The following is a 22,522-nucleotide window of genomic DNA, read 5'->3' on the forward strand; positions in this document are numbered from 1 at the left end:
GCGTGGCCCCAGCGTTTGCAAATACATTTATGTTCGATGTTGAAAGCTCTTTGTTCTTTGGGAGATCTTTCTCAGGGAACATACATTTTTATACACGCTATATAGATGACGTGTTCATCTTGTGGCTAGGTTCCAAACAAGAATTTGTAGATATGATGGAATTAATTAATACAGAAGATCCCAATATCAGGTTTACATATGATATACAGCAGGGCTGGCCAAACCGGTCCTCGAGATCTACCAACAGTTCATGTTTTCCAGGCCTCCTGGAGATCTGTAGAATTGTCAGTTAGGAATGAATGCAGCACATCTTAATTAGTAATGACTACACCTGTGCACCAGCTAGGTGGTCTGGAAAATGTGAACTGTTGGTAGATCTCCAGGACTGGTTTGGCCAGCCCTGATATACAGGATGTCAGTATCTACTATTTAGATGTAGAGGTATCCATTGTTGATAGAAAGCTCAAAACCTCCCTGTATATAAAACCCACTGATAGTAATACCATGCTAGAAGCAAGTAGTTTCCATCCTTCAGCTTTAAAAAGAGGACTGCCATATTCGCAATTCCTCAGGGTCCATAGGATTTGCAGTGAGATGACTGATGAGAATAAACATTTAAAAATTATGAGGGATAAGTTTCTGCAAAGAGGTCATAGGTTGCTCCAGTAAATACACAGGCAGGTATTAACTTGCGCCAGTAAATACACTATTTATTATATCAGATGTCCCTGCGGTAGTTATTATATTGGCAAGTCTATTCATTCCTTTAAGGAACGAATGGCTCAGCATAGAAGTGTGATACATCAGGCATTAGCAGGTAAAACAATAGATCAGCCTGTAGCCAGGCACTTCAAACAGTGTGGTCATAATTTGGCACAATTGCGATATAAAATGATAGATCAGGTGCCTGAATTAAGGAGGGGAGGTGATCGTAATAATATATTATTGCAAAAGGAGGCGAAGTGGATCTATGAGCTAAATACTGTGCAGACTGAATGAGTATCTTTCCTATAGTTGTTTTCTATAAGGTATTTTTTACAATGAGATTAATATTGTATTACTGCTAACACTAGCTCTATAAGTATCAAGTATTCTTAATGGTTACGTATATGTTACAATGTTGCTAATGTATGACATCTAGAGACAAATAGCAGTGCTCTGTTATGTTAGGTTGCCTTGGTGATGGTAACACTGGAGAAACCCGACGCTGACTACTCGAGTCACAGTAGGCGGTGAGGTGACTGATGACGTCAGTGGGGGCCGGGAACCGGCGGTGTTCAGCATGTGTGGCTCAATGGTGAAGGTATTTAAGTTAAAGCTGTTTTAATGTTTGTTATTCCTGATGACGATTTTCTGAAGTAAAATCGAAACGTTGAAGTAAATTGTTTCTGCTGTGAGCCCGTGAGTGCCTCCAAATGCTGGTTCTATATGTTATTGTTTTGGAGGGCACCAGGCATTATATTTTTATATAAGAAGTTGTGAGTGCCGATCTCTTCATAATAAATATATATATATATATATATATATATATATAAAATTTACAGTTTATTTTTGCCCTAATAATTAAATAAATTGATGTTCTTTATTGAAACCTCAATAGGTTGTTGTGATTTTATTTATTCTTAGTTCTAATCAGGGGCGGATTGGGAACAAAAAGCGGCCCTGGAAAAATTTGTTCTAGTGGCCCCACATGGGCAGCACCATAGGTGTAAGGTCCAGCCATGGGACTTGGCAGCAGCACCCTCCCCCCAAGACTTTCCAGATAGTTGGGATGTCCAGCATCAAGGGAAAGTTAAAAGGAAATAAAATTAAATGTTATAAGCACATTATATGATACACCTTTAGAATTTAGGAAACTATATAATTCTTTAGAAAGATATATTTTCTTGCTTATTACACCAACCGTATCCCAATCACTATTCACTCAATCTTATATGTCAGCCAAACAGGCAGACAGAGCATACACTAGATCATCTGCAATCACAGGCTAAGTGGCAGTAATTTTCATATATGCAAATTGTTTGGCATCTTATTCATTATGTCTATAAATAGGACCACATGTCCTCAAACAAAACAGGCCCCACGGGTGCGCCGGCCCACCGGGAATCTTCCCTGTAGACCCTATGGCCAATCCGCCTCTGGTTCTAATGCACAAATGTTTAAGAATTCCTTGACCCAAAAGTTTCCTTATAATACAGGGGTAATCCCAGAGTTTGTATCTCAGTGTTCCCAAAAAATAAATGTATAATCTTACATAAAACAACTACCAAATGTCCATGTCTCATTAAGATTCTGAAGAGAAATGAACAATTTTAGCAAGTTAAATAATTCAATGACATTAAATATGTCGGTATAGGAATACGGGTTATGCAAATTACTAACAAGGTGCAGGTGCATGTGCAGGGCCCATCCTGCGCATGCGCCCGCATCTTCTAGGGGCACCCTAGAGTAAATGCGAACGCCTCTGCTAGTCAATCAGACCGATGCATTCGCAGGGAGGGAGGGGGGCGTCAACATTCTGTTTCAAAGGTGTAGATGGAGCGTTGTGGGGCCGGCGACGGGGAAATGGAGGCGCGGTGGTGCGAACGGGGGGCGCGACATGGGCATGAACGGGGCGGCTGTGTTACGTCACATGCAGCCATTGCGATCACAAAGATGGCACCGCAGGAGGCTTCCTTACTTTCTGCGATCACGCTGAAATTGTGGTGTGACTGTAATTTCATCGTAATTGTAGGGGGGAGGTGATGGGTAGCATGCTGGGCAGCCTTGCCCTGCGATGGGCGGCCCCCCAGCATGCAAACAAAACGACTGCAAGTTCTGCTTTTTACCAGAATTTGCCATCCTTACTGAATTTGGTCCATAGTACACATAATTGGAGGTATATTTACACTGTTAATAATAATAATTCAAGGGTTAATGATTTATCACCCAAAAATGGCTCCCTGGGAGTATATAGCTAAATAAAGTGCATACCTGCTATACATATGTAGAGTAACATGCTAATTGTTGACCTGATGTAATATATAAATCACCCATGACTTTGTTCCGACGAACTTAACATTTATAACTAGCTAGCTTATCACTAAGAAATAAACACACGGACACCAACTGCTAGATTTAAAAGGTCAAACAGATATTTATTGTTTGGTGACCTGTCGTTTAAACTAAGAATATTGGAGGATGGCAAGAAAAAGGCGCTACCAACTCACCAGCACCAGTCAACTATAATAAACCATAAAATAGGAGGGGCCTCACAACCGCCTCCTTAACATAACCTGCACTGCGCAGGCTCACCCCCCTTACTTTAGCAGAGCCGTGGACGAACCCGCAAGGGAACATCCGTAGTCCACCCGCAAGGGGAGGGCATACTCGCTGTTCATTCAAAAGGGGGTGCCCCACAGTGACCACTTATGTAACTATTTGACCGCTGGCTGGTAGCGACTTTCCGCCCATCTGGCTATCAAAGCCTGCTGAGAAATGGAATTAGAGGCCCGAAAAGCGAGCCTCAAGCAACCTTATAGGGAGGGTGGGAGGGCATCCAAGAAAAACTGGCAAGAGGAAGATGGCTGCCAAAACCCTGAACTATATACCCCTGTGCATACTCCTCCTACCTATCCCTAATAGGCACCCATCTGTCACCTGACCACCACTGTCAATCACTAAGGCTAGCCCTGCCTATCCTCAACACATGTCAGAAAAATTCAGGGAGTTTATGTGGCTTCGAGCCTATGCGGATCTCTGCCTGCTTAAATCACCCATGACTTTATTCCGACGAACTTAACATTTATAACTAGCTAGCTTATCACTAAGAAATAAACACACGGACACCAACTGCTAGATTTAAAAGGTCAAACAGATATTTATTGTTTGGTGACCTGTCGTTTAAACTAAGAATATTGGAGGATGGCAAGAAAAAGGCGCTACCAACTCACCAGCACCAGTCAACTATAATAAACCATAAAATAGGAGGGGCCTCACAACCGCCTCCTTAACATAACCTGCACTGCGCAGGCTCACCCCCCTTACTTTAGCAGAGCCGTGGACGAACCCGCAAGGGAACATCCGTAGTCCACCCGCAAGGGGAGGGCATACTCGCTGTTCATTCAAAAGGGGGTGCCCCACAGTGACCACTTATGTAACTATTTGACCGCTGGCTGGTAGCGACTTTCCGCCACAACAAGGATTTTAACAAAAAACCGCAGACCGCCATCCACCAACAACAGGAGAAGAGATTCAACCGGACAGTACTCTAAAAATACTGTCCAAGAACACACCAATACCCGCAGGGGAAAGGTGAATACCATCTTCCCTATAAAACTGCACATTGTGCAGCACCAAAAACGGATGCCTAACCACTAAACCTCCTATCGCCTGCACGTATACTGACACTGCGGAATTAACTTTCTTCCTAGCTTTTTCTATAGCGGAGAAACGAATGGCACCCCGCCAATGGAAACGGGGCACTATGTCGGACCACACCACTATCACCCGTGGCCAAGATGCCCGTAACGCTACTAGGTCCGCTTTGATACTCAAGATGAGATCAATGCCTTTGACCCTCCCCATATCATTCCCCCCGGGGTGAATGACAACCCAGCCGGGCCGCCCCCACCTCCGCTCATGGCGAAACAGCAAGCGAAGTAAACCCATCCAACGTAAACCTCTAACTCCTAACCATCTAACTACCTTGTCCCCAAATAATTCGCCCGTTCGTCCTGCCATTGGATGCCTCTCCGCCCAAAAAATAAAAGAATGGCCAATGAGCCAAATCTGATCCGAGATGTCCAAAGTAGCTGCAAAAAGAAAATTCCTTACCGTCAGACATTATAAAGATCAAAAACAAATTAACTTAAACATGCAAGTAAGAACCCGAGTGAAGGAGAAAACTCAAAAAACCTCCCGTGAACCGTGTGTGAATGCCAATTGTAATTCGGTCCCCTCGGAGGAAAATTTAAAAATTCACTTCACACCCTCCATTTCTGAACGCTAGCCGTTCAAAAACCGACGAGTAAAACACGTTTCCGGGTTCGCGCAACAGGCGCAATAACAACAATACTTAACAGATCCTTATACTAGGCGCAAGCCTAGCCAAATGAATACCGGTTGCCCAAACCCAAACGGTATCCCGCCCGCAGGGGCAAGACCCACTCACCAGGGAGGGCCTTAGTCAACAATTCTCCACAGGAAGGGCGGCACCAATAGACCCCCAACCTCCGCATCGAGTACCAGCTCCCTAAACTTGTCGAACTCAAAACGCGACAGCGCGTCAGCAATTCTGTTGTCAACCCCTGGGACATGCGCAGCCGTGAAATGAATGTTATGCCTCAAGCACTTGAGCACAAGATAACGCAACAAGCGCAGAGCCTCAGGAGAGGACGAGCGCTGGTTATTAACGGCGTGCACGACGCCCAGATTGTCGCAGCAAAATACAATACTCCGATCCGACAAGCTGGGTGCCCACAACTCAACTGCCACTATCAAGGGGAATAACTCCAGCAGGAGCAAGTTCTTTGTAAACCCTCGAGTCACCCATGCTGCGGGCCAAGGCGCGGCGCACCACTGTGTTCTGAAAAAAGCCCCAAAGCCCGAACCACCAGCGGCGTCGGTGAAAAGTTGTAACGCAGCGTTGGAACAGCGTTTCGCTGGCCACAACACCTCCCGGTTAAAAGAAACCAAGAAAGTGGACCAGGTTCTCAAGTCCTCCTTGACCTCGCGCGAAATGTAAACCGTATGATGAGGTTTCCGTACCCCCGCCATGGATCTCTCAAGTTTACGGCAGAAAACCCGGCCCATGGGTATGATCCTGCATGCAAAATTAAATGACCCGAGCAACGACTGAACCCGTTGTAGTCTGACCCTGCGCGAGAGGAGGCACTGCTCTATGAGACCCAACAACTTGAGTACCTTATCGGCCGGAAGCCGGCAACAGCCGGCTTCCGAATCGATTTCAATGCCCAAATAACTGAGGCACGCCGTGGGCCCCTCGGTCTTATCCGAGGCCACGGGAACGCCCAGGCGGCCGGATAAACTCTGAGCTAAACCCAGTACATCCCCGCACACCGACCCCACCCTTGGACCCACAAAGAGAAAATCGTCTAGGTAGTGGGCGACCCCCGGGTGGCCGGAGGCCGACACTACGCACCAATGCAAAAATGAGCTGAATTTCTCAAAATAGGCACAAGAAATGGAACACCCCATGGGCAAGCACCTATCTACATAATACCCACCCCCTAACCTGAAACCAAGGAAACGCAGGGAGTCGGGGTGGATGGGCAGGAGGCGGAAAGCGGACTCAATGTCCAGCTTGGCCATGAGGGCGCCGGGACCCGCCCTTTGGACTAACCGCAGGGCCTCATCGAACGATTGATATCGCACCCTGCAAGCTTCCTCCGGGATGGAGTCGTTGACCGAGCCGCCACGGGGGTGTGACAAATGCTGGATGAGGCGGAATTTACCCTGAGCTTTCTTGGGGACCACCCCTAACGGTGAAATGCACAGCCGGGGCAGTGGGGGGGACGGGAAAGGGCCGCACATGCGCCCCAAATCAATTTCCGCCCGAACCTTACGGGCGACCACGGAGGGGAAATCCCGTGCGGATTTTAAATTGCGCCTGGAGACCACGAGGACGGAATCCGGGTTGGGAAGCCTGAAACCGCTACGAAAACCTTCCAACAAAAACAACCCCGAAGTGACGTCGGGGTAACTGCCCAACCATTTAGCCAATTCGGGGACGTTGATGGGGGAAAACGCCTTACTTTCCACTTCCGGGCACCTCGGCAGCATCAGAGGGCCTGGACCCGGAAGGGGACTGGCAATCTTTGGCCGGGTGCCCCCCGCCGCACGCCTTGCAGGAGTGGCGAAAACGGCAGTTAGCCCCCCGGGAACACTTGCCCTCGTTGAAGGCAAAGCATTTCCCTTTATTCCCCGCGGGCGGGCTCGGCCGGACATTTAAACCCGGCTTACCGCCCTGGGCTTCATAAAGGGGCTTATTCTGATGAGTGACCTCTAACCAAACTTCCACGTCCTTGAAACCCAAGGGTAGTGTCGGGTTACCGTCTTGGTTACGACGGAATTTCTCATCGTAATCCCTCCACGCGTAACCCTTGGATGTCAAGTACATTTCATGCACCAGGTACAAATACTTGACCGTGTTGTGATATTCCTTAGGCCTCGTCTCGGCGTAGCATGCCGTGAACACTAAAAACCCCCGGAGCCACTGGTGAAAATTGCGAAATGCATTCTCGCCAATGCCACCAACCTTCTTGGCCTTATCGAAAGCCTTCCGCATGTCATCCGTAAGGGTGAACATGTCGACGTATTTACCTTTCTTAATCTTCTCCCTCATCCGTTTACGTAAACCCCTGGTGACCGCAGTGTTAGCGCAGTGCACCATTTCCGTAAAGCGCGGAGGGTCCGGCGTGGCTGCCGCAGCTGCGCCCTTAGCCTTCCTCTCTTTCTTGTGCAAGCGATGCGCAATGAGCCTAGCTAACTTACGCGGGCGCCTGGGGGACCCGGAAGACCTAGTATCAGAAGAGGAGCTGGAAGAAGAGCTATCAGAAGAAGGATTAAATGTCTCACTCGTTCCAGGAGGACCGCCCGCGTCAACTGCTGCGATGGCCGGGCCGGATGGAACCTCTTCAGGGACCCGAGATCCCCCCGTCTCCACATGTTCAGCCTGCATCGCCGCTCCTGTCTGTGCCTCGCTGGATGTTGCTGTCGTCGTGGCCCCCGACAATCCGGCCGGGGGAGAGACCCCCCTCGCCGTACCTGCACCTGTTGGGGAAACAGAAGGGGGGGGAGGGGAGGCACAAAAGCAGCCACCTCCGGGGGGGGGGAAACTGGAGGTAGCGGGGGAGGGGGAGCCGCAAGTGGGGGCCGCGAACCGAGTGCGGGCAAGCCCGATGTCGCGACGCCCGCCATTTCAAACGCTGCGCCAGACGCTGGAGGCACTGTGCCCGGGGAGGTAAAACCAGCGTGCCAAGTGGACGGAGCCTGTGAAAACGGCGACGCCCAGTAAGGAGTCTGGCCGAGGGCCCCTGGGGTAAAACCACTGGAGTAAGAACCCCCCCATTGCGCAAAACCCGGACCACTCGGCGTGGGCCAGGAGGTCACCGATCCCTGCGCGTGCGTAAATGCCGCCGGCAAATAAGTGGACGAAAAGGGGGCAGGAACCCCACGGAATGCGGGTGCCGCCCCGGAAGTCATGACCGGGAGCTGCAATGACCCCGACCAGGCCACTGACACCGAAGCCGCCGGAAGGAAACCCGCGGGCGAAGCCGTATACGTGCCGCCCCGGTACGCGAATGGAGCGGCCAAGGAACTTGGTCCCGGCCCCATCTGGTGCACCAGGAGCTGGCCAGCAGACGGCGTCGGCTCGCTGGGTCACAGGCCACTCACAGGCGGCAGCAGTATCTGGGACACCGGGAGCGCACCGGGGTAAATCCCAGCTGTCTGCCCGCTGACGCCCGACACCCCGCTGCCCACCCCGATATTGGCACCTATGGAAACGGTGGGGGGAAACAGAGCCTGCGCATGCTCAAACGCAGGCCCCGCACCCCCCGTTGTCCCTGGACCAGAAGGCAGGGACACTATATGCTGCACCAGCCAGGCACCAGCAGGGGAGCTGGCCGGTGAAAGACCCCTCATTCCCCTCCTCACCGCTGATTCGCGGCACCCACCCGCCGGGTCACGTGACCCGCCAATCGCGGCCGTGTGGAGAGGCGTACTAACGCCTGTGAAGGCCGGAGCCCCGGCGCGCGCGGCTCTTCCGCTGCGCCGGGCTCCGGGAACGGCCGACGCTGGGGAAGCACCGCCGCCCGTGGAGAGCAGGACCCTGTCTCTGGCGGGCGGCGAAGCGGAGGGGGGGACCGCGCGCACCCGCGGCCGGCGATAGCCCGCTGCCGCGAGCGAGCGGTCGGGAGGCCTCAGCCAGGCGGCGGGGGGGGGGGGGGGGGGCGCTGATCTTCTGGGACGGGGCATGCTGCAGCAGAACAGTGTGGATAACACCTAAAGCGCACACTGACTGTAATATAAAGGGAGGGAGCAGTAGTATATGCAGTATTGAAAAGAGGGGAAATAACTGACAAAATGCTGACAGTATGCCTTACCCTCATCCAAGAAAATCTGGCAAGAGGAAGATGGCTGCCAAAACCCTGAACTATATACCCCTGTGCATACTCCTTCTACCTATCCCTAATAGGCACCCATCTGTCACCTGACCACCACTGTCAATCACTAAGGCTAGCCCTGCCTATCCTCAACACATGTCAGAAAAATTCAGGGAGTTTATGTGGCTTCGAGCCTATGCGGATCTCTGCCTGCTTAAACAATTGAGTTTATATAGAAGATTTTGGTGATCAGATCAGTATTAACAACAAAAGCAATCAATTATTGTTAGGTAGTTGAAGAAGGTGAAGCACAACATTAATCAGCATGCAGTATATATCACTTGCTTTTAGAAATCATGTGTACAAGTGTTGGTAAAGATTTAAACATACAAAGCAGGCCAGCATATCAGGATTCCAGCAGCTACTGCTATCACACCATTATAATCATATGCTGCCCTGACTAGACCAGCAGACGGCAGATGAGAGAGCACCTGGTGATCTGCTGGTTTGAAATGAACGAGAGTGGAGGGTACAATGAGATGATTGGGTCTGTAGTGCCCTGTGAGAACAGTGGTGCTAAGAGGCAAATAATGCGACAGATAACGCGATTCACCCACGGGACTTATTTTGTCAGAGAGGGGTCACTTGAACCCCCAAGACTAAGGGTGTTATGTACTAATTAATGGTCAGAATCACAATGCATATTTCCGTTTTAAATGAAAATATCTCCACTATATACTATGGGACTAATTCAGGGTTGATTGCAAAAGCAAAATCTTTCTCAAAAGGGCAAAACAGTGTGGACTGCAGGGGGGAGGCAGATGTAACATGTGCAGAAAGAGTTAAGGTGCATACACACGGTGCGATGTAACCATACGATTTTGATTATATACTCAAACTTGTAAGGAAATTTAGTGCAAATCGCACCATGTGTACACAGCTTGCGATACTGATGCGCGCTCCCGTGGGGTCAGTATCGCAAGAAAAGATAGACTGCAGGCAAGTCAATCTTGACTATATTGTGTACAATCTAGTACATAAGGGGCCATTCCAACCTGTTCGCACGCTGTGGCCGCAATGCGCAGGTGCGTGTCCAGCAACAATGACAAGAAGACCGAAGAAAGCGATCGCTGCCACTATCGCAAGAAAATTGACAGGAGGAAGGCGTTCTGGGGCGTCAACTGACTGTTTTCTGGGAGTGGTGCATCAAACGCAGGCGTGTGGAGGCATTTGGAGGGCGGATGTCTGACGTCAATTCCGGGACCTGCAACGCTGGATTCATTGCACAGGGTAAGTAACTCTTACCCTGGTCTAGTTCTACACAAAACTTTTTTTGCATAGCAGTGCTGCACAAGCATTCGCAGCCTTGCTATGCATAAAAACCCTCCCCCATAGGCGGCGTCCAGATGATCGCATGGGCAGCAAAAAGTTGCTACGTGCGATCAACCAAAGATAGTCAATATTGGTGATTCAGGGCTCCAGGGAGTTCAGGGAAAATCGCAAAGTCAAAATCGGAGATAGTGAATATCTCACTGTGTGTATGCACCTTCAGATTTGGGTGGGTTATATTGATTCTGTGCATAGTAAATACTGGCTGCTTAATTTTTACACTGCAATTTAGATTTCAGTTTGAACACACCACAGCCAAATCTAACCCAGAGAAGGGTAGGGGAGTTACAGCCGTAATTCAGTCTCTGACGAGTTTGCCATATAGAGGGTGCATTGCGTCCCCTTTAGACCTCTGCCACCTGGTGCACCACCTCCTACCTTGATTGCTAAATTCCTGCATTATCAGGATTGGAACTTGGGGGTCATTCCGACCTGATCGCACGCTGCCGTTTTTCACAGCGCAGCGATCAGGTCACTACTGTGCATGCGTATGCACCACAATGCACAGGCGCGTCGTATGGGTACAAAGCGGATCGTTGCTGGGCGATGGATTTAACGAAGAATCCATTCACACAGCCGATCGCAAGAAGATTGACAGGAAGAAGGCGTTTATGGGTGTCAACTGACCATTTGCTGGGAGTGATTGGAAAAACGCAGGCGTGTCCAAGTATTTGCAGGGTGGGTGTCTGACGTCAATTCCGGGACCGGACAGGCTGAAGTGATCACAGTGGCTGAGTAAGTTCAGACCTACTGCACAAACTGTTTTTGTAGTGCTCGGCTGTACATGCGTTCACACACTTGCAAAGCTAAAATACACTCCCCAGTGGGCGGCGACTATGAGCTTGCACAGCTGCAAAAAGTAGCTAGCGAGCAATCAACTCGGAATGACTCCCAAAGTACTTTGGCCTGCAGCAAAGGGCAGTTGGACTGCAATGGGGTGCGAATAGCTGTGTTTCCTGACTTTGCTGTGGAGGTCCAGAAGGACAGAGACACATTTCTTCCCAGTAAGCAATGCATCCGAGATTATATAGATAGATATACTGTACTTGGTGATTCATCACGCCCTGCGGGTGCCCTTCACACTGTTATAATGGGCTACACCCCCTTAACCCTTGCACGCCCTTGTGGCGTGCAATATTTTTATTATATGGTGTATTACCTCCAATCATAATTGTGTGAGTGGTTAACTATTGCACGGACAAAGGGCGTGCGATGGTTAAGGGATCGTAGCCCCTTGCAACGGCATGAACAGCGCATGCAGGGCCTGATGAATCACCTAGTAGGTGCTGTGGTTGGGGGAGTGGCGGGTGTGGGGGTGACGCGGATGGGGTCCAGGGGAGACGCGGGTGGGGGAGGGGTGGTTGTGGGGGTGCCGAGGGTGGGGAAAGGGGGTCTGGAGCCACCATGGATGGGAGAGGAGTGGTTGCGGGGGAGCCGTGGGTGGGGGAGGGGCAGGTGCGGTGGTTCCGCGGGTGGCGGATGGGAGGGTGCTGGAGGGGGTTTGGAGCCAACGCAGGTGGTGGAGGGGGGGTGTGGGGGTGCGGCAGATGGGGCCCGGAGGTACTGCGAGTGGGGGAAGGGCGGGTAATGCTTCTCCTCCTGGAATCAGCTAAGCTGCTGTTCTCCCTTTGTCAGTGGCTCTCCTGGAGACTCGCACAGCAGCCAAGCAGCCAGTCACTATTGTTAGCTCTGGTGTCCCAACGCGCCGCAATACAGGGAAGAAGATGCACTCAATAAACTACAGCTCCCAGCAGCCCTTAGAGCTGGAGTGCTTCGGCACTAAGGGCTGGTGGGAGCTGTAGTTTATTGAGTGCATCTACTTCCCTGTAATGCGGTGCGTTGGGACACCAGCGCTAACAATAGTGACTGGCTGGCAGAATTGACTGACTGGCTCAATCAATGTAAAAGGTGAGTGCTGTGCAGTGTCAGTGACAATGCATAACCCACTGCACTGCACAGCACTGTCACCTTTTACATTGATTCAGTGTCCAGACATTACCCTCCGCGATATCACCCACTCTATCCATTACATTAGCCTTCTCGGGACTTCCAGTCCAGCAGCCCAGGTGCTTTGTTGCGGAGTCAGGGCCTCTGGGGATCTGTGCGCGGCTGTGGCGGGGAGGCACTTTAGAGAGTATGCAGCGCAGGGAGGACCATGAAAGCCTTCCGCTGCGCCGCTTTCATACACATCTATGCCAGTGGCCGCAGCTGCGCCGCTGCTAGGAAGTGGGGATTGTTGATGTCGGCGGGGGCAGGTGGACTGGCAGCAGGACATAAGATGCTGCAGTAAAAGGACTCCCCCCCCCCCCCCCCCATCTACAGCACAGAGACTTGCTTCATACCCTCCAACTGTACCTTTTTGGCCAGTACAGTACCTTTTTTATGGTCTGTACTGATTTTTGCCTCTCCAAACTTCCATTAAAAGTATAGGAAAGGCCACGCCCCTTTACCCATGACCACGCCCTCTTTTTTATAATTTGTACCAATTTTTATGTGTAAATTGTTGGAGGGTATGTTGTTGCAGATGCAGTGGGCCTATTTTGGGGTGTGGACCTGGAGCTGCAGCTTCATAAGCCCCATTGTTAATCCTGCTATGGGAACACACAGCAGCCAAAGGGCAGAGCCTCCCACTGGATGTAACCTGTGTGGGAGGGCATTTCTTGCCCAATCAGCTGTGGACTGGGTGTGATAGACCTGCTGCTCCTAGCCACGCCCAGCGTTATATACACAGGCACAGAGTCACAGATCTGGGTTATTATAAAGGAGATTTACCAGTAAAGTGAAAATCCAGAGCACCTGCTGCCATTTCTTTCTACGTTTTAGTTTATAGTTGAGTCACTTGGTGCTGTTTCCACATAGAAAGTAAGGCTTTTTGGCCACAATTATTCCATGAAGACCACTTCTGGCCAGACTTCTCTAAAAAGTAGATAGGTGTACCTGAGTTCCACTGGTACCTGCCAGCTCTGAGCTGATGGCACTGTTGGATATCTTCTGATTTTGAAGGAAAGTAAGCATGATGTGTCTTTCATCTGATGCACTAAGTTTCCTTGGCCGACAGCTGCATCTGCGGTCCTCAATGTTGTGCTTCTTCAAAAGAGCTTGAACAGCACATCTTGAAACCCCAGTCTGCATTGAAATTCTTGCCTGGGCGAGACCTTGCTGATTCAGTATAACTACCTTGGGAGGTATCCTATTACATGCTGTAATTTACTGTCTTTTAGCCCAATAGTACTATCAGGCTATCCAATAACAGCCTTTTTACCATGTGGTAAAAGACCCATTATCGTCCGATAACAAAAGGGATCCAGCATAAGTTCCTGGACCCATATATTATTGGCTGAAAAATTGGTCTTCTGGCGTCTCCTGGGGTTTGCTAATGGGGATTGTAATATTGTCAAATCCACCTAATTTTTACATTTTTTTAAGGGGAAATTGGTGGGAACAAAGGGGGTAATTCTGAGTTGATCGCAGCAGGAACTTTGTTAGCAGTTGGGCAAAACCATGTGCACTGCAGGGGAGGCAGATATAACATGTGCAGAGAGAGTTAGATTTGGGTGGGGTATGTTCAATCTGCAATCTAAATTGCAGTGTAAAAATAAAGCAGCCAGTATTTACCTTGCACAGAAACAAAATAACCCACCCAAATCTAACTCTCTCTTCACATGGTTTATCTGCCTCCCCTGCAGTGCACATGGTTTTGCCCAACTGCTAACAAAGTTTCTGCTGCGATCAACTCAGAATTACCCCCCAAATACAACAGTAAAAAGAGTATACATGGGAGCAAGGAGGGGGACTGAATGAGGGAAGAAAGGAGAAAGTGTGTGTGTGTGTGTGGGGTGGGGGGGTGGGGTGGACAATACTGCTATATAATATGCTGAAAAGGATAGGATACAGTAAAAAAGACTGATAAAGGAGCCAGGCTTGCTCCAATATAAGGTGTGAAATATAAATTAGCAATGACTTTTACAGGGTACCCAGCAGTTGTCTACCAAAAAGTAGGTACCAGGGGCTCCAGGTTTCCAAAAAAATTTAATCACTGAATCATGGAGCACATCAGTAATATACTCCTACAAACCAAATTTTATTGATTACAGTTTGTAAGGATGGAGCTGCAGTTTGTTTCCATTGGGTTGCTATTAATAGCCTGGCTACGTTAAGGATATGAGAGCAAAGTCTACTCGAGGATACAGAAATCCCTTCCATTGGTTTACAAAGCAACGCTTGTAAGGGCCCAAATAGGAGAAGGAGTCTGGAGGATTGTACCTATAAGTGGCGAAAATGCTATTCCAATAAGAGGTGGTCACAGGACAATCCCACCATACATTCATGAATGAGCCCCTGGAACTGTCGAAGTAAAAAATATTACATAAAGAGAACATACAAACTACACACATTTAAGTAGCTATACTTGCAAATACGCGCAGCGAGCACAGCCATATATGGTAACACACGCATTTACACGGACATGCCACAGAGATGGATTCGACACTTATTTCATACAGTACATAATTATAATAATATCAAGCGCCAGACATTATGATGATTTAAAATTATCTAATGAAGTAATGTCATGAATGTGTATTATTTGAACTAAACAAGATAGACCGGTCATGTTTACTATTAAAACAACCAGCTTAATGTGTAGATTAATTTGATACTTGTTGTAGGACATTGCAGCGAATAGTTATGATTACATGTATTAAATACAAATGTAACCAACGCTCTACTTATATGGATATTATGAGGGTGGCAGCAATACGTGATTGGGGCTAAACCCAAAGCCTCCAGAGAGTTAATAAATGACGTTATCAAAGTTTCACAACTGCGCCTGTGTGAAACTTTGATAACGTCATGATTACATGTATAAAAGCTAAAATCACTTTGTTAGAACAATGAATGTTACAGTGGACAGGGAACTCAGGCCAGCCCTTTGGCAGTCTTCAAGGCTGAACCTGATCAGCATATACAAAGAGAATAGTGACTCATCATGAACCCCTCCCCCAGAAACTAGTTAACACATTTTGCTGGTCACACAGGAAAGTAGTTCCTTTTTGGTCTCAGAGGGAGATGGAGGTCTTGCATGATTTTAAAGAGGAAAGAGAGAGAGAGAGAGAGAGAGAGAGAGAGTCATATGGAGGGACACATTTATATGAGAAAGATATGGTATTGTATCGCTGGCATTTAACTGTAACTATATGTAACTGTGTTTTAACTATGTGTTAACTGCTTACTGTGTGAGTGTAACCATGTAACTATAGGTATACTGTACTTTGTAATATATATTGAATCCATATCCTTTTAATAACAAATATATACATCAATGAGCTTTGGAACTCAGATAATGTGTGGGTGTATTGTTTTCTCTTATGGGATGCAGTGTTTTGCGATGTATAGCGCACATTCATAGGATATGGTAATAAGAGGTGCAGGCATTTACAATATATATTAGAGCGGGCATTTTAAATATTTGTGAGAAATCAATTTGGCATTCTTTCCACACTGTCTCCAGCATAAATCTGAGCTCGATGGGAAAATATGATGTATTTTTCAGGTACCATATACCACCTTGAGTAGACTTTGAAGGCATTTTTCTTAAAATTTGTATTTATAGATGTTTTAGCGATCGAGCATCTGATTACGACCCCTCCTCTTCCTCTAAAGTGACACCCAAATCCTGTTCCCAAACCAATTCCAATGGTTCTTTGGGGGTGAAGGAGTCTGCCAGTAGAGAATATAGGAAAGAAATAACACCTCTATGCCCTGGCCTCACCCAGTTCTAAGTCTCTTATACGGCTTTTCTGTTTCAATTAATGACTGTGTTTCAACCTACATATGAAAATTATGATCATTATCACCTGTTTGGTATGATTAGTTAATCATATACTGGACTATAATCTTACAAATCCCTGACTTTCTACAAGTGTACCTAGAAGAAATGTTGCTGTTTTGAAGGAAAAGGGTGGTCACACCAAATATTGATTTGATCTAGATTTAATTTCTGTTCATTCACTTTGCATTTTGTTAACTGATAAAAAAAAACTATTAACGCTTCTATTTTATAAAGTATTCTTACTTTGTAGCATTTTTTCCACACCTGCCTAAAACTTTTGCACAGTATTGTATACGTATGAACCAAGTAATGTACAAGTTAGTAAATGGATAGTGTCTAAATTTAGTTTATAATTGTATGGTTTCCCAAGATTTCCTATAAGAAAACTCAAGCAAGTATCTTAGTGCCCACCTTTGTTGCAATTCATAGATCTGTCTGAATAAAATTCCCACAGATATGTAGCAATGTTTAGTGGCTAAATAATATAAAGTCTCATACTAATGTCATACTCTAAGTATCAATATAGAAAGACAAAGGCAGATGAGTGGCTTGTGGTGCTAGGATCTTAGTAGTGAGCACTCATACAGTACCTCTGATTAAATCGATACAGAAGGTTGAAGCTGTGTCAGAGAGGGGAATACTCAACCCCTTACAAGAAAACACAAATTAGAAAGAATTCAATGACACATGCGCTTGTAAAGTATTTAAAAACCCAAAATTTAATTTATTAAAATAATAATATCATATACCCCACAGTCGACTGGACAGAAAACATATTAAAACCCCACAACATATAAAGTGCTATATAGTATGAGCTTTTATATAAAACACCACTCCCCAGGAGGATAATTCAAGGATTTGTCCATATAGCAGCAAATATTATTCACTTTAATGCTGATTATGATGGTTCACTTGCGACTACAGCGCTGCAGTTTTACAACTCTGTGTACAGAGAGAATGTTCTAGCTGGAAATCTCACAGCATAGTGATAATAAAGGCTCTTTATTTTGCAGTGTCCATAGGTGCTACATATATACCTCTCCTTATTAGGATGCTCCTGGCTGCTTCTTGAATCCTTTAAGCACAGCTCTGTCTTGGGGCTCCAGATAGAAATGGAGGGCAGAGACAGTTTCCTGCACATTCAGGTCGGCTCTCTGTCAGTAGTCCAGACTCTGTAGGGGCCATAATGTAACGCGTTTCCCTGCCTTCAATCGCTTAATCAGCGGCTTCCTCAGACATAAGACCAATGGCCCTCATTCCGAGTTGTTCGCTCTGTAAATTTTTTCGCATCGCAGCGGTTTTCCGCTTAGTGCGCATGCGCAATGTCCGCAGTGTGACTGCGCCAAGTAAATTTGCTATGCAGTTAGGAATTTTACTCACGGTTTTTTCTTCGTTCTGGTGATCGTAATGTGATTGACAGGAAGTGGGTGTTTCTGGGCGGAAACTGGCCATTTTATGGGTGTGTGCGAAAAAACGCTACCGTTTCTGGGAAAAACGCGGGAGTGGCTGGAGAAACGGAGGAGTGTCTGGGCGAACGCTGGGTGTGTTTGTGACGTCAAACCAGGAACGACAAGCACTGAACTGATCGCAGATGCCGAGTAAGTTTGAAGCTACTCAGAAACTGCTAAGAGGTGTGTAATCGCAATTTTGAGAATCTTTCGTTCGCAATTTTAAGAAGCTAAGATTCACTCCCAGTAGGCGGCGGCTTAGCGTGTGTAAAGCTGCTAAAAGCAGCTTGCGAGCGAACAACTCGGAATGAGGGCCATTGTCTTATGGATTAAGGATTCAACCAGCAGCCTGTTGACTCCAGATCCGACTGTTATAATACAAAGCTGAGGAGAGGAGAAGCGCTCTAACAAATCCAAACTAGAGTGGATGCCATCTGAAAGCCAGGACACCAAGATTTTGTTTTTCCAGGCCACAGCAAGACACATATGAAGGGTAGCCCCTAGAAGAGATAACTGTTGTTTTTGCAAGCCTAGCAATGGGGCATCTACCATGGGTAGCACCTCCAATAGAGCTGTATCTGCATATGAAAGGGGATAGGTAAACTTGAAAGTGTAACCTTGAACTTTTTGTCAGTCTTCAGCAAGGCCTGTCTCAGGACACCATCAAAATGTAAGAAAGCAGAAAAAGTAATTGCCGGTTTCTCTTTCCCCATGAAGAGACCTGATGGAGCACCTGCTACAGATGAATCATCTAAGATCTGCAGAGGATGGAAGATGGCCAAAATCATATCCTGAACACCCAGACTGAAGTAGTTTATCCAATCCTGGTCAAGGGTCTCATCCTGCTACTGAGAGGAACCACCATCCTCTTCACCTAGGTAAAGACCTCAGGGCAAGCTTGATACTGCATAGTACACATCCCCATGGAAGAACCAATGGTATTATAAAAAGAGGTGCAGACTCTGGAGAGTCCCCTCTCCATATTAAGGGCCCACCCAGGTACTATGGAGGAACTCTTACCCACAGGTCATAGCTATGAACAGGGAGCAGTAGTTATGTACCTCTGTCTACAAATTTTTCTAAAGGGCTAAATCCACAACAGACTAATGACTTTCACCAAAGTAGACATCTCTTGCTGATCTTTTAAACTTTCAGATGTAAATTCCGTATCATACACAGAGAGCATCCAGTCCTATGATGCCACCTGGAAGCTTGTTGGAGCAATTTAACAAACACTCTAAAATTGGATTCTAGACCCAAAATACCGTTACACAGGTTGATCCTGAAAAGGACTGATATGCTACAGATGCAAAAGGACTTGTGTAGTGAACAGCAGACAGTGAATTGCGTGAACAAAATAAGATGTCCCAGAAGGATAATATCTTTCAGCAGCAGTTGGACAATAAAGATGTCCTCATTTAATGCACCATTGTACAAGGAGGGACTGAATAATGAAAGCTGGGTAATTCCATAAATGAGATACCTTGCAGTGGTACTCAGCTTCCTGATATATAGTAGTTGAAGGTGTAAAGTCTTCCCAAAGTTCTACAGTTCCAGATAACAAAGTGGTGTCAAAAGTTGGGGACAAAGAAGTAACAAATACAGATGGTGACCATACGACCTATGAGGTAAAGGCACAGGAAGTACAGAAGAGATGGGAGATCGGTGCACGCAGCAAGCTTGGTGGCTCGCTGGTCTAGTAAGCGGGTGGGATCCTGGTGTTGGCATGGGGACCACCGGGATCCCGAGCGCCGGTCACATGACTGGATCACCTAAGGAGATATTGATGGTACCCAAGGATGAGTCTCAATTACTGCATGTGCAAAGCAAAGAGTGCAAATGGTACCATAAAGTTAGAAGAAAAATAAACCACAGAACTTGGAAAAGGAGGCCACCAGATATCACAAGAGCCTGGATGATAGTCTTGGATGCAGTGGATTACCGACATGAAAGAGGGACTTTGCCATGAGAATGCCTCACCCCATGTTGCTCAACCCACGGGTTGCAAGCTGAGAAGGAAATATGTGTTAGTATGAAGGTAAATTGTATTACTGACAGATGTATTCTGTGTGCAATAGGAGAGATTCACCCACACAGGGAAGATGAGGTAGGTGTGATAACACCTAATGGCTGTAGTGGAGAAGCAGTCTGGAAGACTCTGCAGTTAAGAAAGGCTGTGGCCTGTATATCCAGCTTAAGTAGGATTGTGAAAGCCAGTCAGAGCTCACTGTGCCAGAAAGCCATTGAGAGGTGGGAGGCTTGTGTCTAACCATGTAGGAAACAGGGGAGACCACCAAACTTGGGGACTAAGCTACAGTATGTTGCTAAGATGTAGCCAGACACAGTGAACCTTGAACGTGAATAGGCTGGAGCTGGTGTTATCTGCAAGGGAGCAGACAGATTGTGAGGGAATGAGTATAGGACACCTGAGGAGACAGCTAACCCTAACCTCTCCCTACCTCGACCACTCCCTCACCACAGCCTAATCCTCCCTCCCCACAGCCTAATCCTCCCTCCCCACAGCCTAACCCTAACCTCCCCTGCATGCAGTCAGACCCTAAACCTCCCTCCCGCCACCTAAGCCTAATCCTCCCCCCCACAGCCTAACTCTGACCTCTCCGGGATACTTACATTCAGGATCCCAGCTGTTGGGATGCTGGTGTTGACATTCTAACAGTTGTCGGGATACCGGCATCAGCATTATGACTGCTGGGATTCCAACTACATTCCATTGTGAGAGTGTCAAGTATAAGCCAAGCAAGGATAGAGCCTGCTATATACATGTGAGAGACATGACTGAAAGACTTTTGAGACTTTATTTGCAGACTAACCGCCCAATGATAGTCAGGGTCAAAGATGTGAGTCATTGCCCTGAAAGGGGGCTAAGTTTTTGTTATTTTCTGTTCATTTGCGTAGAATACTGTCAGTAAAGTATTATTTCATTATCTTTGAATCCTGATTTAGCACTTATCCACAGCACTAATACACCCTTCTACTAAGCTAATTATCCCATGCAATTGCAATATATTCTGTATATTAGTGTATACACAGTTATTTTTCAAATCATGGGATAGATTGCTAGTATTATGTAGTACCCCTTTGAAGTGCAGCAACTCAAGGTGCATCGATTCGACAAGTGAACAGAAGACCTCTGGAGAGATATTGACCCATGCTGTCTGGATAGCTTTCTACAGCTCCCTGATTTTTCTACTGTAGTTGCAGGATCTTGGGTGAACGGTCCTCTCCACCGTGTCCCATAAATGCGCGACTGAGTTCATGTAGGGTGAACATGGTGGCACACCATTCGTCGAAACTCTCCAGAATGCTGCTTGAACCAATTCTGGACAACTTTGGACTGATGACACCGTGAATTAACCTGCTGCAATATTCCATTATTGTGGGATCACATGAAGTCCAAGAAGAGCTGCAAATGGTCATCAAGCAATGCAGCGTAGTGCTTACCGGTCAATGACATGTCCAGGCAGACCAGTGGACACAACCCCTGCCATGTGAATGCTCACCCACACAATTATGGAACCAACACCAACCTGCTCACTGTCTTGTTGATAACTTGGTTCCATAGCCTCATGGGATCTGTAGCACAACCAAACCCTACCATCAGCCTGAAACTGGAACCATGACCAAATGTTACCAGTCCACCAGAGTTCAATTAGCAACATCACAAACCCAGGTGAGGTGCTGTGTTCTGTGTTCGATATCATAGTATTACCAGGGGAACACTGATGGGTCTTCATGGAAACTAAAGAACACTGCATTGACGTGCTATATCTGCATCTGGCAACTCCTGCATTGAATGTGGATGTAATTTGAAGCAGTGTCGCTTGTCTCTTATCATGGACAATTCTAGCCAGACACCACTGGTCACGATCATTAAGCACCCTGTCCACCAGTGCGCTGTCCATGGTGGGTGGTAATGCCTCTATAACTGGCATTACTCACTGAATTCTAGCTCCAGAATGTATCGCATTCTGGAGCTTGGTACATTTGGAAATGATCCCAAAACTGAAAACTACATTTTCTGCATTTTGGCCACATTTGTAGCCGTAAGGTGCCCATACACCTAAAGATTTATCTTCCAATCTGGCTAATTGGAACGAAAATCTGGTAATGGATGGGAGCAAATGACAGTTGACCATTTGAAATGGTCAACTGTCATTTGCTCCCATCCATGTCATTTGCTCCCATCCATTACCAGATTTTTGTTCCAACCAGCCAGATTGGAAGATAAATCTTTTAGTGTATGGGCAGCTTTAGTCTATCTCGCCCGCAGTCACACATACGTGTCCACATACATCATTGCTGCAGTTGCTCCAAACAGATCATCTCAGTGTGCCGTCTTTTTCCCCAAAAATACATCTAACTTGCAACATGATGTGGCTAAGTCGCTCCAGGAGACTGTGCTGATTAATTTGTTATGCAACATTTCGACTGAGTCCCTGAATTGCTTTAGGAAGTGCCATAATGTAGCAGCCGCAGCTTTTTCCCAAAACAAGTACAGTGCCTCTGTATACAGAATCACGTTGTGACTAAAGGTACATACACAATAGGAGATATTTCAGTCAATATAGCTAATTTTCACCCTTCTGAGCAATATCACTTAAAAGATCGCCCAGTGTGTACATGCTGCAAATGATGAACAATGCGTGCTCCCGTGCATCGTTATCGGCCCTCTCCGTCACCTGTGCATGCAGCTCTATTTGGACTTATAGTCCAAAACTGCATGTTCG

This window comes from Pseudophryne corroboree, chromosome 7 (genome assembly GCF_028390025.1).
Source record: "Pseudophryne corroboree isolate aPseCor3 chromosome 7, aPseCor3.hap2, whole genome shotgun sequence".
Classification (NCBI taxonomy): domain Eukaryota; kingdom Metazoa; phylum Chordata; class Amphibia; order Anura; family Myobatrachidae; genus Pseudophryne; species Pseudophryne corroboree.